This window comes from Sapajus apella, unplaced genomic scaffold (assembly GCF_009761245.1).
Source record: "Sapajus apella isolate SASKATOON/1434 unplaced genomic scaffold, GSC_monkey_1.0 scaffold68, whole genome shotgun sequence".
In the NCBI taxonomy this organism is placed as follows: domain Eukaryota; kingdom Metazoa; phylum Chordata; class Mammalia; order Primates; family Cebidae; genus Sapajus; species Sapajus apella.
In genome coordinates, this window is record NW_022437008.1 from 2,113,875 (window position 1) to 2,128,031 (window position 14,157).

The 14,157-nt window shown below is 41.1% G+C and overlaps 1 protein-coding gene and 1 long non-coding RNA gene across 5 annotated transcripts in view; one reads left to right on the forward strand and one right to left on the reverse strand.

The window, feature by feature from the left end:
- Positions 1-14,137, reverse strand: part of LOC116530643 — a 34,423-nt gene extending 20,286 nt beyond the window's left edge. For 2 of the 4 annotated variants that reach the window (XR_004260095.1, XR_004260094.1), the window contains exons 1-2: positions 14,031-14,137; positions 4,679-6,927 (exon numbers count right to left, since the gene is read on the reverse strand). This is a non-coding gene — a long non-coding RNA (uncharacterized LOC116530643). The remainder of the gene's footprint in view (positions 1-4,678; positions 6,928-14,030) is intronic. The other 2 variants (XR_004260096.1, XR_004260097.1) reach the window with 1 other exon arrangement.
- LOC116530635 (galectin-10-like) overlaps positions 1-14,157 on the forward strand; it is a 61,818-nt gene that overhangs the window by 37,255 nt on the left and 10,406 nt on the right. The window lies entirely within an intron of this gene.

Below are 14,157 nucleotides of genomic sequence, written 5' to 3' on the forward strand. Positions count from 1 at the left end.
TGTGTGTGTGTGTGTGTGTGTGTGTGTGTGTGTGTGTGTGTGTGTGTTTTAATGATGTTTTAATGATATTCTTGCAGGAGTGAGGTGGTATCACATTGTGGTTTTGATTTGCATTTCCCTAATTATTACTGATGTTGAGATTTTTTTCATTTTTTTCTTTTTTTGGCCATTTCTATATCTACTTTTGAGAATTCTCTATTCACGTTTTTAGCCCATTTTTTGATGACATTGTTTGGGTTTTTTTTTGCTTCATTTGAGCTCCTTGTAGATTCTGGATGCATCTTTTGTCGATGCAGTTTGTGAATATTTTTCCCACTGTGTGAGTGGCATGTTTACTCTGCTGATCATTTCTTTTACTGTACAGAAGGTTTTTAGTTTAATTGGGTCTCATTTATTTATTTTTGTTGCGTTTGCTTTTGGGTTCTTAGTCATGAATTCTTTGCTTAAGCCAATGTCTAGAAGAGTTTTTCCAATGTTATCTTGTTGAATTTTAATGGCTTCACATCTTAGATTTAAGACTTTGATCCACCTTGAGTTGATTTTTGTATATGATGACAGACGAGAATTCAGTTTCATTCTTCCACATGTGGCTTGTCCATGTTCCCAGCACCATTTACTGAGTATGGTTTTCTTCCCCCACTGATATGGTTTGGGTCTGTGTCCCTCCCAGATCTCACATCAAATTGCAATCCTCAATGTTGGAGGAGGGACCCGGTGGGAGGTGATTTGAACATGGGGGTGAATTTTCCCCTTGCATTTCTCATGATAGTGAGTCAGTCCTCATGAGATCATGTTGTTTAAAAGTGTAGCATCCCCTGATTTACTCTCTTCAACCTACTCCAGCCATGCCTGTTAAGACATGCCAGTTTCTCCTTCACCTTCCACTATGTAAGTTTCCTGAGGCCTCCCTAGCCACACTTCTTGTACAACCTGTGGAATCATTAACTAATTATACATCTTTTCTTTATAAATTACCCAGTTTCTGGTATTTCTTTACAGTAGTGTGAGAATGAACTAATACCAAAAATTGGTGCCAGGAGTGGAGCATTTCTAGGAAAATAACTGAAAATAAGGGGCCAACTTTGGAACTGGGTAATGGGTAGTGGTTGGAACAGTTTGGAGGGCTAGAAGAAGTCAAGAAGATAAAGTTTTGAACCTCCCAGAGACTTGTGGAATGGTTGTGACCAAAATGCTGATAGTGATATGGACAGTGAAGTCCAGGCTGAGGAGGTCTCAGGTGGAGATGAAGAACTTGTTGGGAGCTGGAGTAAAGGTCGCTCTTGCCCTACTTTAGCAAAGAGACTAATTGCATTTTTCTCCTGCTCTACAGATCTGTGGAACTTCAAACTTGAGAGAGGTCATTAATAGCATCTGGCAGAAGACATTTCTAAGCAGCAAAGCATTCAAGAGTAGCCTGCCAACTTCTAACAATGTATGGTCATGTGCATAAGCAAAGAGATAATATGAAGCTGGAACTTATATTTAAAAGGGAAGCAGAACATAAAAGTTTGGAAAATTTGTAGCGTGATCATGTGGTAGAAAAAAACCCCTCATTTTCTGGGAAGGAATTCAAGTTTGCTGTAAAGATTTACATAAGTAAAGAGGAGTCAAGACAACAAATGTTGACTTTCATGGCAGACCCTCCCATCATAGGCCCACAAGCCTAGGAAGAAAGAATGGTTCTGTACGGTGGGCCCAGGGCCCTGCTGCATTGCACAATCTTGGGACACTTCTCCCTGCATTCCAGCTGCTCAAACTCTAGCCGTGGCTAAAAGGGTGCCAAATACGTCTCAGGCTGCTACTCCAGAGGGTGCAAGCCATAAGTCTTGACAACTTCCATGTGTTGTTAAACCTATGGGTGCACTGAGGGCAAAAGCTGAGGCTTGGGAGCCTCTGCCTAGATTTCAGAGGATGTATGAAAATGCCTGGATGTCCAGACACAAATCTGCTGCAGGGGTAGAGCCCTCATGGATAACCTCTACTACAGAAGTGCACAGGGAAAATGTGGGGTTGAAGCCCAAACACAAGTCCCCACTAGGGCACTGACTAGTGGAGCTGTGACAAGAGGGCCACAATCCTCCAGATCCAAGAATGGTAGATCCACTGGCAGCTTGCATCATGTGCCTGGAAAAGCTGCAGGCACTCAATGCTAGCCTGTGAAAGCACTCACAGGAGGTATAACTTGCAGAGCCACATGGGCAGAGATGCCCAAGGCCTTGGGAGCCTATTCTTCACATCAGTGTGGTCTGGGTATGAGACACGGATATTTTGGAGCTTTAAGATTTAATGACTACCCTGCTGGGTTTCAGATTTCAGAGGCCTGTAGTCCCTTTGTTTTGGCAGATTTATTCCCTTTTGGAAAGGGAGTATTTACCCATTGCGTATACCTCCATTGTGTCTTGGAAGTAATTAACTTGTTTTTGATTTTACAGGCTCTTAGGTTGAAGGGATTTGCTTTGTCTCAGATGAGACTTTTTGGACTTTGGGCATTTGAGTTAATGCTGAAATGAGTTAAGACTTTGGGGGACTGTTGGGAAGGCATGATTATATTTTGCAATGTGAGAAAGACATGAGACTTGGGAAGGGCCAAGGATAAAATGAATGGTTTGGGTCTGTTTCCCTGTTTAAATGTCACATCAAATTGTAATCTTCAATGTTGGAGGAAGGGCCTGGAGGAAGGTGATTGGATCATGGGGGTGATTTCCCCGTGCTGTTCTTGTGACAGTGAGTGAATCCTCAAAGATCTGGTTGTTTAAAACTGTGTAGCACTTCCTTCTTTGCTCTGTCTTACTCCTAACATATAAAACGTGCCAGCAGCCCCTATGCCTTCTGCCATAATTGTAAGTTTCATGAGGCCCCCCAACCATTCTTCCTATAAATTAGCCTGTGGAATTTTTGGCCAATTAAGCCTCTTTTCTTAATAAATTATTCATTTTCAGGTATTTATATAAGTGTGAGAATAGAATGAAACACCCATTTTATGTTTCTGTATGCTTTGTTGAAGATTCATTGGCTGTATTTGGCTTTATTTCTGGCCTCTATATTCTGTTCCATTGGTCCACATGCCTACTTTTACACCAGTACCTGCTGCTTTGGTAACTATAGGTGTGTAGTATAATTTGAAGTTGGGTAATGTGATACCTCCAGATTTGTTCTTTCTGCTTAGTTATTGCTTTGACTATTTGGGCTCCTTTTTGGTTTTGTATTAAATTTTAGGATTTTTTTTTTCACTTCTGTGAAGAATGATGATGGTATTTTGATGGGAATTGCATTGAAACCGTAGATCTCTTTGGGCAGTATGGTCATTTTCATAATATTTATTTTACCCATTCATGAGCATGGGGTGTGTTTTCATTTGTTTGTGTTGCCTATGATTTTTGAGACAAGCTCTGGCTCTGTGGTCCTGGCTGGGATGAAGTGGTGTGATCATGGCTGTCTGCAACCTCAAACTCCTGAGCTCAAGCGACTCTTCTGCCTTGGCCTGCTAAAGCCCTGGGATTAGAGGCATGAGCCACCATACCCAGAACCACAGACCATTGTTCTTTAAGAGAAAAACAAGTTCATTAACCCTGAGGGTAGCCTCCAGGAGTTAAGATATGACATTAACTAATTACTAGTGACTCCCCTCTACCGAAATGACCATGTGAAAGCAAGAATGCATGGAGAAAGAAAGGAAAATAAGGAAAACAACTCTCTCATGATTGTCATCATACAAGCTCGGTTACAATCCAGTAGGCAGAATGCAGTCAATCACCTGCTGACATGGGTATACAAAAGGCCACCCTCTTACCTCAAAAAGCAACTCTGCAATGCAGTTCACACTCCACTCCTTCTCCCTGAAATTAGACTAAGCTAAGCAGCCACTCTCAAGCCACTGACGATCCTTCACCTGTTCTTCTATCTCTATAATTTGCATATACTGGACATTTTATGTAAAGAAAATCATATAATATGGCTTTTTGTTTCTGGCTTTTTTTTTTTCACTTAAAACATTAAACACATACATTTTTTTGAGATGGAGTCCCACTCTGTTGCCCAGGCTGGAATGCAGTGGCACGATCTCGACTCACTGCAACCTCCGCCTCCCAGGTTCAAGCGATTCTCCTGCCTCAGCCTCCTGAGTAGCTGGGACTACAGGTGCAAGCCACCTTGCCCAGCTAATTTTTTGTATTTTTAGTAGAGACAGGTTTCACCATGTTAGCCAGGATGGTCTCAATCTCCTCACCTCGTGATTCAACTGCCTCAGCCTCCCAAAGGGCTGGGATTACAGTCCTGAGCCACCGTGCCCGGCCAACATATAATGTTTTTGAGGTTCATTTATGTTGTGGCATGTATCAGTATTCCTTACTTTGTAGTTGAATAAGATTCCATTTCATGAAGATATCACAATTTGTTTATCCTTTCAGCAGTTGATGAACAATGGGGTTGTTTCTACTCTTTGACTACTGTCACTTTTTCTTTCTTTCATTCCTTCTTTTAGTAAAAAGAATTCCAATACAGTTAAAACCAAACCAAGTTCTTCCATAATCCTATGATTACCATTGTACCCCTACCATTCCAGTGTCACAGCTACTGCAGTCCTTCACCTTCTCTCAGTACTTCCTGCCAGTAAAGCACAGGTGACATTCTTAGTAATTGTGATACTAAGTATGCCATAGGTAATTACTAGTTCACTTACCAGCAATGGCTCTTTACTGTGATCTGCCCAATAAGAGATTTAGGCTCCAATTATGAGGGTCCAACTTCTATGACTTTCTCTGGCAAAAAAGCTTGTTTCCACCATTTCCCCCCCAAATATGAAATGTTTTTTAGTACTCTCTGCCCAGAAGATGAAATGAAGCATTTATCCACCTGCCGCCATCCCCAGCTGTTAAAAAGTTATCCTATTGGTATGAAGTCTTCCCAATTTTGGTTTCCAGATGTATGGGTGCTGAGAAGATTTCTGCAGGAGTCTTATTGTACCATCTCAAAGAAGCCCAGTGCCAGAAAGAGAAAGGTACTGGAAAGATAGATACGAAGGAAAGGCACTGTGTGTACCTGCATGAAGCTAGTGAGAAACTGTCTGGACCTGGTCACCTCAGTAATGGCTGGATGAACAGGTGGGGGCTGAGAGGATATCATGTGGTGCAAGAAAAACTTGATATACTGACTTCCTTTCAATTCCTAGTACACACCAAGCTAGGAATTTTCATTTTTGGAGCTTCATGCATGACAAATTCAAAAAACGTCAAAAAATGTCATAACAAGTCAGGGAGAATGTTCTAGATTAAAAGAGACTAAAGAAGCATAGAAACAAAGTGCATGAAACCTGATTGGATGGATTTAAAAACAGCTACAAAGGACATTCTTTTGGACAATTGGGGAAATTTAAATAGTACTGTAAATTAGATGTTGAGTCATAGGTGGTGGCAAAGTAGAACTTCTAACAATCTTGTGGATCTGAAGATACAAAAATTGTAGGTTGGTGTCTGCCAAGTGGGAGGGAGAGTTAGGCTTTTAGATGGAGCCCTGAAAGTGATATATCCTAGAGCAGAGGTCCCCAATCTCCAATCTACAGACCAGCAACAATCCGTGGCCTGTTAGGAATGGAGACACACGGCAGGAGGTATCACGTAAGCATTACTGCCTGAGTGGCCTCCTGTCCAATCAGCCCCAGTATCAGATTCTCATAGGAGCACAAATTAAAATTTTACAACCAGAATCCCACATTGTGAGTGCCACAATGTTTGGTTTTATTGCAAATGGTAGCATGACTATAACAATTGCCACAAGGGTGGTGTAGTTAAAAAAAAAATTGTTTAAAACTTTACTTGCCCAAGGTTAAACATTTCCCTTTTTGGGATTTACAGAGTTACAAGTGCAATATCATGTATAATTAAAAATTTCCTGCAAATATGCAATAAAAAGAAGTTTTAATATTTGGTAGCAAACTTTGAGAGGTAAGGGCAGAAATGACAAAAAGTATCTGTTTAGGTAAAGGTGGGACTGAGTCATATGAGTAACCGTTAGTTACTTAATGTTTATGATTTTTAGCTTAAGATTTTCTATTTTTCCACATTGATATTCTGGTCATATCTCTGGGCTGCTAAGGGTTGCTCCTTCAGCTTTTAGGTTTTGACTTCAGTGTGACGTATTTACGAGTTGACTTGTGTAACTTCTGCTGCCAAGAGCATTGAAAGAACAGTGTAGGGTCCCTTCCCAGCTTGGCTTAAGGAAGGATAGAGAGGAGAGTTTTCACTAATACTAAATTTCCTGGGTTAAACAGAGATCGTTTATTTCCTTGGACTTTGCTAGTTATGTTAATGCCTTGAGACTTCCTTGCCTCTGACTTAGCTTCCTGATGAGCTAATTTATTTTCTTTGGCTACCTTATTTATTTTCTTTTGATGTTCCCTACAATGCATCCCTGCTATTTCTTGTGTAAGAAAATCTGAGGATAATAGCCTGTTAATTTCCTGGTGATACTTTATGGGAGATTCATCAGTGGTTAAAAAAAAAATGCCTTTTTAAAATGGCAGTATAAGCATGGAAAATTAGAAAAGCATACTTGGAGTTAGCATAAATGTTTTGAACACAGTGATCTCTGCCTCTGGGCAGTTCTGTTTCCAGTGTTTTTGTCACAGCTTAGACAGGAATGAGGTTACTTAACTACCTTGCTTTTGCTTAATTTATGTGCTGTTGTAAGAGCTATCAGCTCAGCCAATTGAGTGCTTGTGTTTGGGGAGAGTGACTACTGCTGATCCTGCCTTATGTACCTTCTTTACCAGCTGTTTTCTAGCTAAGAGTTCCCTTTAGAGGAAAGTGATCCTGCCACACTATGTGGGCTGTAAAGAGTTGAATTATTTTCTAGGGTTAACTTGGAGGCTTTTCTGACTAGCAGAGCTATGACGATAGCACCTTGGAAGCATGTGTAAATAGGTCTTTCTAACTGCAAGTAAGGTTGAGAAAAATATAGGATTAGAGTCTTCCCTGCGATGTCCCTTTCTAAACTTCTCCTTCAGGATGAGCTGCTCCTCCACTCAATTAGGGAATAAAGAAATGTGCTCTATTAGTGCCTCTCTTAGTCTTTCGATAAAGGCTATAGAATTCTTATCTGGCTTTTGGTTCATTATAGATAGAGTAACTGAGACGTTTGGCCCTGGTTTTTCATAGGACTTTTAAAATGTGTTTAAAAGTTGGTTTCTTTTCCATTCATTTCCAGAGCCACTGTGGTTTTAGTTAGGGCTGTTTACCGGAACTGCTTCCCTCTCTATTGGGAATGGTGTTTTTGGTTATTTCTTTTTCTTTCCCTTTCTGCCTTCTTCCCTTTTGGTGTATTATAGGAGAGAATCTCATCTCCGAAATTGTCTGCTGCTTGCAGAACTACCTGCTTTTTAGCTGCAGGTTTGGTTTACAAGCAGCATAACATCACACCATGTGAGGTGGAACACCTGATTAAATTTTGGAAAGCTTCTCTATACAGGGTTTTTAGAAAATCGGCCTAAGATTCCCTTTATTTGCCTAAGGTATTGTAATGAGAAGGGAATGTGAGGGGAGCCCAAATAAGGGGGATCCTCAGATGGTTCCCCTGAAAGTTTCTTTTTTTAATTATGGAGAACTGTTTTTCCTGGGCTTTTCTGATATGATTGCTAAAAGAGCTGGATTGATCTTACACCACTTACAAAGGTTTAGTAAAAATGCCACGCCCCTACGCAAAAGAAAATGAGTTACTTTTCTCCGTAAAGTTTTGAGTTTAACGAAGTTTCAGTGTTTCAGAGTGCACTGCAGACGGGTACAAGCTGATGATAATTTATTACAGATTTACATAATGTAGCGAAAATAAAGGCATCCTCTTAGCCTCCTTCCTTTTCTTATGACTCAGAGTGGAGGAGAAGACAAGGAGCATCCTCTGAATACTTTCCTTCCCTGGTTTCCGGATCTCAGCACCATGTTAAATGTGCCCCCCATGGTTGTAGGCGTGGTCCAAGCCATGGAACTGGATGAACTAAGTGATGGGGCTAATCATGCTCATCTATGCAATTTTATTTTTTTTAATTTTCCATTTTTTACATTAGGTGCATACTATATCTGCATTTCTCCCCATGTTATCCCTCCTCACCCTCACCACCCTCCGCTGTCTCTCCCCTACCCCCCCCCAAGTGCTCCCAGTGTGTGATGCTCCTCTCCCTAAGCAATTTTAGCTTATCCACCTGGTGTGATTTACTTTGATTTTCTAAACCTGTGTGATTTGCCTGGCTCCCAGAAAAAAAAATCTCTGGAGGGACTGTGTCACCTTTGCACAATACTTCTTTAATGGAGGCAATGTACTAGATTGCTTGGTACTACAACCCATGCTAATGCACTTACCCTTAAAAAAAAAAAACACGTGTGGTTAACGTCCAAACTTAAAATACCCTTACTAATTAAGTACTGTCTTAATTGGAGACAGAATAGGTGCCTTAAAAGAAGGTAGAAACCGAATGGCTGTTTTCCTACGGATATAACAATATCAGAACTAAAATCTGGTTGTGGAAGACATCTAACTCCTAACTGTTGAAAGCAAAGCTTTCCCATCCACAGAAGTAGCAGTAGAAAAGCACGAAATGGCAAAATTGTGAACCAGTAATCTATCACAGGGAACCAACAATGTGTCTTACGAACAGGATTTTTATTTCCACTAGGTGGTGGTGTTGGCTTAGAAATACCATGTGCTTACCAGAGACACTGTAGAGACAAGTTTATTGAGTTACTGCCTGTCTTGATTGTGACCTTATTTAAGAGACCTGTTTCTCTTAACTGTAAAGATTCCTGCACATTAGGCACACACACATAGAGTGTAAGTGACCACGGATAGGGAGAGAAAAAACATTTGGCAACAGGATAGCTGGAAGAAACCCTTGAAACTAAAGGGCAGATTTAAAGTTGAGATTCACTCCATACCCACCAGTTTGATGAAGAAATTTCCCATTCATGGCCAAAACACCAAAATGATAGGGCTTCAATGACTGGAGGAACGCCAGGGTCCTTGGTCTTGTGCTAATAGGATTAATGCCACGGACACACATGGAGTGATTTTAAGGAGTAAAAAATTTAATAGGCAAGAAAGAAGAAAGGAAGAAGAGCTCCTCTGCACAGAGGAGGGGTGATTTGAAAAAAGAAAACCCTGTGTGCAGGAAAAAGTGGCTGCTTATATTGGGATTCTGGAGGAGTCAATGTCTGGTTTCCATAGAGCTCAGCAGACCGGTTTGACCAGGTGTATTATTTATGTAGCCCATGAAGAACCTGACCTGAACACATGGTGTTATCTGGAGGTGGCCACAACAGTTGGTACACCTGGTGACAAAAAAAAACAAAAACAAAAACAAAATCAAAAAACCCAACAGGAATAGCCATGTTGAGTAAGCCCCATTTCTCATGGCCAGCAATTGCATATCAGTTTGTTGGCCTGGCCCTTCAAGTTGCCTTTTCTGTTAGAAAACAAATGGATTGGAGGATGCTTCTTATGACAGAAAAATTTTCACTAAGAACCTTTACCCTTACTATCTGCCTAAATACTATTTCTTAATAACTCCCATATCAGAAGGATAAGAAATAGTGTTCATGCAGGTCACAAGAATAAAAAAACAGAGCCAATTCCATGATATGTGATACCTAAAAATGGCTTTGGAAGTGACACAGGAATCAAGGGAGAAGAATAGAGAGTCTAGAAACACAGAGTCACCTGAGAGTCCGCAATAGGCTAAGACCATCGCATTGGAAAAGGACAGTATTTTCAACACATGATGCTGGGGAAACTGGACTTACACACACTGGTGCCTTACCTTCTAACACATACAAAAGTAAACTCAAAATGATATCAAAGAATAAACGTAAGTCCTTCAATGATAAAAGCCTTAGGAGAGACACAGACAGATATCGTCATGACATGAGATTTGGCAATGATTTCTTGAATATGGGCTGTAAATACAGATGAAGTGCACTTTATCATTTTTTGTTGTTGTGATTTGGGCTCTTGGCTTTATTTTCATAGTTATTAAAACATTAAAAAATTCTCAAGAAATCCATGGTGCAGACATAAATAATATCATAATTTATTTCTGGATTCTAATGAATGCTGTCTAATTAGTATTATCAGACAGATGTGATAAGAAAGACATTTGTTTATTAAGAAAGCAGTTATCAAGACACTCAGCATAGATTCACAACTGCCTAACTTCAGTGAATTGGTAGGCAATAAGAATAGCTGTCTTCATGATTATTTTATGAAAGTAGAACCATAAATCTTTTGAGTAGGTTTGATGGGAAGAGGAGGGTAAAAGCCCAAGTAACAAAGGGAAAAACAAAGTGCACTTTGTCAAAATTCATCACATCTGTTCATCAAAGACCACTGTAAAAAGGGTAAACAGTCAACTGACAGAATGGAAGATAATGTGCAAATCATATATCTGAAAGGTATTATCTAGAAGAGGGGTCCCCAGGCCACAGATAAATACCACTCCTGGCCTCTTAGAAAACGGGCTGCATACAGCAGGAGGCGAGCAGTGGGCAACCAAGCAAAGCGTCATCTGTATTTATAGCTATAGCCCATCCCTCACATTACTGCCTGAGCTCGGCTTCCTGCCAAATCAGCAGTGGCATTAGATTCTCATTGGAGCGTGAACCCTATTGCAAACTGGTTGTGTGAGGGATCCAGGTTGTTTGCAAGGTATCTACAAGGATGACATGGCTTTGCTCCAGAAGCTTCAGAGTCTGTGCCATAATTCATGTATAGGAGCCTGCTGAAATTTCTGAGTATCTCTACCTGCCACTGACATTGAACAAATACTACTGATGGTGAGTAAATACCATCTCTAACGGCCACTGATTCTGGGAAATAAGCAACATGAAACTCAGCAAATACCGGCAGATAGATAGGGGGCCAACTGAGCAGCTGCCAAAGAACTTAATCTTCTGATTCTCGCTAAACTTTAAACCAAACTGAAAATCTGATTATGTTTTCTTTTTACAACAGTTATGACGCCATGAGTAAATTCTCAAGAAATCCACTGTGCAGACATAAATGATTTTATTATTCACTTCTGGATTCTTACGAATTCTGTTGCATCAGTTTTTCATAAAGCAGTTATAGAAAAAGACATTACGGAAACAGCAAGACGCTCAGAGTAGAAAAACAATTCCCTGCCCTTGTTGAATTGTTAAGAAATAAAAATTGCTTGATTCATAATGACCGAGACCAGCTCGGCTGTAGAGACCCCCACCCAGGTGGTGCTGAAGGAATTGAGAGGTAGACACTCAGATAGAACAGCAAAGTGGGTCTATCCAGGGGGGCAACAGCCTTCCGAGTTGAGATCCTCAGGGGGCTGACAGTATTCAGAGCTGAAGGCCTCAAGCAGACTCTGACCCATACATTTATTCTCTCTGAACAGGTGATGATTATTAACAAACAGATGTTCGGTATTTTCTCATAACACAAAAATATACCAAGAAAGCAGCTGGTGCCCACTTACCACTGATCACAGAAAAATTAAAAAGTATTGTCCATGAGGGAGCCATGGGTCAGATGTCCCAGGCTTAAATAATTGTTTTAACCGGTGTATGATATTTATATATTGTCCTGCCCCTTTAGGCTGCCCCAAGGAGTTTTCTATTTGGGGGTGGGAGTGACTAGGTTTTCCTTGACATCGTTCTTCCTATCAAACAATATATTCTGTACACTCAGCATTTCTCAGCAATCAAACACTCAGCATTTCTCAACACATAATTGTTCTATGAAAGTAGGATCATAAGATTTTCCCATAGGTATGAGAAAGCTACAGTAGAAAGTAGAGGGTAAAGGACAGCGTGGAGGTTTCTGGACTGGGAGAGGGGACTTGGGGCTTGAATAACTAAGTCACAGGGTAGGAGGGGCTATGTCAGAGCTGAGCAGAGGTGAGTAGGAGCCACATTATCTACACTAAAAACACAAGGCGGGCACTCATGGCGGTCCCCTTCCTCCTACATGGACTCCAAAGCTCACAAGTCCCTTCACTCAACCAGGAAAACCAGGAATGAAACTCCTTTGCTCTCCCTCTGAGTTAAGACATAAAGGATATAAAACTTCATGTCTGGAATTGTTGAGGCACAGACTTAGAAAAAGGGAATTTATTTAAATAGTGCTCATGCATGATTATGCCCTGTTTCCATCCCCCCCCCCCACCCCTCAGGCTGAGAAAGAGAAAAGCCACTTCACAGAGGAGGATCTGCAGGCTCAAAGAATGAGGACGGCAGGCACTACTTTGTAGAGTGCAAATCTTGGTAAGAGGTGGGCCAGCTGTGGGGGCTCATGCCTGTAATCCCAGCACTTTGGGAGGCAGAGGTGGGTAGACCACAAGGTCAGGAGGTCAAGACCAACCTGGCTAACATGGTGAAACCCCATCTCTACTAAAAATACAAATTATTAGCAGCCATGGTGGCATGCACCTGTAGTTTCAGCTACTTGGGAGGCTGAGGCAGGAGAATCGCTTAAACCTGGGAGGTGGAGGTTGCAGTGAGCCGAGATTGTACCACTGCACTCCAGCCTGGGCGACAGAGCGACACTCCGTCTCAAAAAAAAAAAAAAAAAAAGACACGGATACAAGGTGAACCCTTTGGTCAGGGCACACAGTGTCCAATCTCACTGATGATCTCCCCTTCAGCCTCTATTCCCCACCCACAGACCCATGCACGGACATGGGGTAATATACCACCACTGCCAGTCCTGCAGTGCCCACTACTGCTCCCTCTCCTGTAGGCGCCTGGGCCTTGATCTTAGAAAACCTTTTCTTACACCCAGCCCTCTCCTAAGAGTGGCTTTTCCCCTGCAGCCTTTTCCTTTTGGGTGGCCTCTGTGCAAGCCCCGTCCATCCAAGATGCTCTACAGACTCTAATCCTCAGAGGGTTTTGCTTCCTGCCTTCCCAGGAGGGCTGTGCTGGTTCTGGATAATTATGTCTACTTGGTGAGCAAAAAGAGTAAGATTTGATTTACATTTCAGGGAGTCTACAGTCTGTCTGAAAAGCTTTTCTAAAGAACAAATGATCTGCATGAGGAGACTATAACAATTTTGGTTAGAAAGCCATATTTGCAATTGTATCAAACTGAACCCCTCAATGTACAATCTAGAGTAAAACTGGTATCTATGTGTTGGCATATTCATAAAATTCCAGAGTGTAGAGCAGTGAAAATGAAGGAATTCGAGCTCCACATAGCAATACAAATGAACCCTAAAAACAAAAATGTGAACAAAACATGCATGACCCTAAAAAAAGACCTAAGAGAGCAGGCATTTTGAAGCAACATTCCACAACATAGTGGAACTAAAAGGAATGCAAAGAAGAAAAGCAGGAGCATGTTCGCCTGTGGGGGCAAGAAGATCACATGGTGGATTAAAAACAGGTGGACCCAAAGTGTGTTAGCAACAGGCTGTGCATAGAATTGGAGTGTTTACTCAAGTGCTAGATTAATAATTACTTATCATATACAGTTCTTTAATAAGTAGTATCAAGTTTCCTATAAATGGTTTACATTAACAGATTATAAAACTGAAGAGCAAAATTTTTAAAAAAGAGTAATTTATAGATTCAATGCTATCTTCATCAAGCTACTGTTGACTTTGTTCACAGAATTGGAAACCACCACCTTAAATTTCACACGGAACCAAAAAAGAGCCCACATAGGCAAGATAATCCGGCGGGGGTGGGGAAGCAAAAAAAAAAGAAAAAAAGGCATTAAACTACCTGACTTCAAACTATACTACAAGGCTACAGTAATCAAAAGAGCATGGTACTGGTAGCAAAATAGAGATATAGACCAATGGAACAGAACAGATGCCTCAGAAATAATGTCACACATCTACAACCATCTGATCTTTGAGAAAGCTGACAAAAACAAGTAATGGGGAAAAGATTTCCTATTTAATAAATGGTGTCAGGAGAAACAATGTTTCTGAAATGTTGATTCACATGAACACCCAGAAAGGAAGAATAAGCTGCAGCTAGAGCCTAGGTGTGTGAGAGACAGAAGGGAGTAGCTCTCACCTGGCAGAGACAAGGGGCCTTCTGAGTGGGAAGAAAGAAGCAAGGACTATCTCAATCCTTCTCCACAGGTCCCACTGAGGATCAAGGCCAGTCATCCCCCAGAAACTACGGAACAAACAGAAGCTTT